Here is a 3472-nt window from a genome sequence, read left to right on the forward strand (position 1 = left end):
ACCAGAACCTGACCAGAACCCATCAGAACCTGACCAGAACCTGATCAGAACCTGACCAGAACCCATCAGGACCTGACCAGAACCCATCAGAACCTGACCAGAACCTGATCAGAACCTGACCAGAACCCATCAGGACCTGACCAGAACCCATCAGAACCTGACCAGAACCTGATCAGAACCTGACCAGAACCCATCAGAACCTGATCATCAGAACCCATCGTTTGATCAGATCTTTGATCAGATGTTTGATCAGATCTTTGATCAGATCTTTGATCAGATGTTTGATCAGATCTTTGATCAGATGTTTGGTTCTGTGATCTGCTGGATTCATTCTGATGTTTTTGGATCCTGAGGGAAACGGAGCTGAATGAGACAGAGGAGTCCAAACACTGAGCGCCTCAGATGATCCCTCCAGCTCGTCTCCCGTATCGGCTCAGAGCGAAGAGCATCAGCAGACGAAGAGCTGGCAGAGACGGTTCTGACCCGGTTTCCTGCCTCTTCAGCCTGCGGTCGAGTGGCTGCAGAGAGAAACGTCAGACAGCAAACCCTGATGTGTGGGAGGCTGCTGATGTCTACGACAGATAAGACTTAGCTCACTGCTAACAGGAAGCCTCATGGTCACCTCAAGCACAAACTGAAATAATTCATCAACAACACAAGAAACGAGGCGACGCTTGCACTGCAAAAACTCACCAAGTTTACAAATATAACTTACAGTAACTTCTCAGCAATGGAGGCTTGTTTTAAGCTGATAACTCCTCAGTATTGATGAAGAAGTTCTGGTTCCACTGGCAGATTATTTAATCTGCAACATGGAATAATCTGCAATTCTTTAAATGAGTATTAAGAAATTATTTCAGATATTTGCTCAACAAACTAAAGAAAAATTACTTGGTAAGATTTTGTGGTTTTCCAGTGTAGTTCTGTCTGTGTTTCTGGATTTAAGTAAAGTCTGATTTTAAAGTGTTATGGATGGATGATGGATGGATGGATGGACGGACGGACGGATGGATGGACGGATGGACGGACGGATGGATGGATGGATGGACGGACGGATGGATGGACGGATGGATGGACGGAAGGATGGATGGACGGATGGATGGACGGACGGATGGATGGATGGACGGATGGATGGACGGAAGGATGGATGGACGGATGGATGGACGGACGGATGGATGGACGGACGGAAGGATGGACGGACGGACGGACGGAAGGATGGACGGATGGATGGACGGATGGATGGATGGACGGATGGATGGACGGACGGAAGGATGGACGGACGGACGGACGGAAGGATGGACGGACGGAAGGATGGATGGACGGACGGAAGGACGGACGGATGGATGGACTTTTGTTAATAATAAAGTTTGTTCTTTCTATTATCTGTGCTCAGAAACCTGATATTAAGTTTTTCTGTTTTCCTCAGATTTTGCTCAGATGAATCAGAGCCAACATTTACAGTCTGTGTTTCTAGTATGTGTCTCTCTGTGTGATTTTGGTAAAATGTGGCCTACCTGACCCGGAGAGGAGCAGCAGGAGTCCACTGAGAGCGCTGGAGAAACTCATGGCTCCTTCCAGCTCAGCTGAACGTCTGCAGGTCGCCTCATTTCAGCTCTGAAGGACTCTGGCTGTAAAGCATTTCTCTGGTTTGTGGTTTGAGACGGAAATGATTCTGTGAAATCTCTGTGATCTTTGTCCAGAGATGAAGTGATGAGAAACCATCATGCTCAAAGCTCCAGCAGTCTGACTGACTTCTCAGGAAAATCTGAGCAGACTTGTTTCCTGCCAGCAGAGGAAACTTTGAGGCCCAGTTTACAGCGACCCGGTCTAATCGGTGAAGAACTCTGTGGTTCTGGTTCTGCTGCGGTCTGCATGGAGGTGTGTGCATCACAAGGACTCGCTGTGGAGAGCGTCATGAAACCACAAGCGGAACATTTTTACTTTAGACTTGTTTTGTTGGATTTCACCTGCAGTCGTGGCTAAATGTGTTTGATGGATCAACATTTTTAGATTTTATTTGTTTCTACAGTAAAATAAAAAGCTTAGATCCAAATATTTAAGTCAAAAGGTTTTACTAAAATAAAACCTGCAGAGTGGACATTTCCTCCTGTCTCTATCAGCCTGTGGTCTCTGGACTTTGTTCTGACCCGTTCCCTCCTATCGGCGCTGATCCGTTTATCGGATCTGATCTGAGGAGATCGGCATTTTAATGCTCTGATCATCATTCAGGAAAAACACTGAGCTGCTCCTGAACTGTTGGAAGAGATTCACTCAGGACGTTCTGGTCTGTCTGGCAGTTCTTTGAGCTGAAGCTGAAGGTCCAAACGGGCTGGATCAGGATTCCCTCATCCTGAGGGAGGATTCATCAGAGAAAACAGCTTTGCTCCAGTCCTCTGCTGGTCATTCTTCCTGCAGAATTTCACTCTGCCTTTAATGGGGTTTTTTGAGATGTCTACATAATTTTTCTGAGCAAGCTCTGCACTGGTGGCATCGTGATTCTGCTGCGCTCTCCTCATGATGGTGCTGGAACCGGCTGGATGAAGTAAAGCTGCAGCTCATCGAAGCCTTCCAGACACAGGAACATGTGTCTCCAGAATAAACTGGGACTAAAACAGTTTGATTTTCATTCTGGGTTTTCTCTCCATTCCTGATCCAGAAGAAGGAATGATGACCAGCAGAACAGCTGCTGCCACAGTTCAGCTCCTCTGACACCTAAACATCTTCATTCTCTGATTTTATCACCTGGACTCGAAGAGCTGGAGAAGAAGATAAGTCATAATTTAACGCCTGAGATCATGTGTGTAAAATAATGAAACACATTAGAGGGTAAATAATCCATCCTAACTGTGCCATTAATTTCTGCTCAGTTTAAACAGGAAAATAATCCAAACTATTGTTAAATCCTGACTTTTGTTGTTTTATTTCTGGTTTCAATGTTATTTTTGTCTCCTTTTGTTTCTTTCTTTGATTAGATCAGCCGTGTTTGTGTTCAGTTCTTGTTAGTGAGTTTAGTTTATTACCGTATTTTCTGCACTATAAGGCGCACCGCCTTATAAGGCACATAGAATAGATGCTACAGTAGAGGCTGGAGTTACATTATGCATCCACTAGATGGAGCTGCACTAAAGAGAATGTCAACAAAACAGTCCGACTCTGGTCAGCGAGGAGAGCCTTCTGACCGGGCCGAACGATGGCCACCCTTCTCGGTTCGCCCACAGCATGTTGGTGGAGAACCTGGTGCTAAATGACCTGCAGATGACCTGATTCTAGACGGTCGGTAGGTAGATAGGTCAGTCAAACTTTATTAACAAACCAGCGTTCTGACAACTATCCCAGCATGCACCGCGCGCTTCTTCTTCTGTGGGCGAAAATGAAGTCGGCGGCTGCTTACCGTAGTTGCTAGACCTGTTGTGGCTCAATATTGGTCCATATACAGGTGCTGGTCATAAAATTAGAATATTGTGATAAAGTT

Source organism: Poecilia formosa, unplaced genomic scaffold, assembly GCF_000485575.1.
Source record: "Poecilia formosa unplaced genomic scaffold, Poecilia_formosa-5.1.2 Scaffold481, whole genome shotgun sequence".
NCBI classification, from domain to species: domain Eukaryota; kingdom Metazoa; phylum Chordata; class Actinopteri; order Cyprinodontiformes; family Poeciliidae; genus Poecilia; species Poecilia formosa.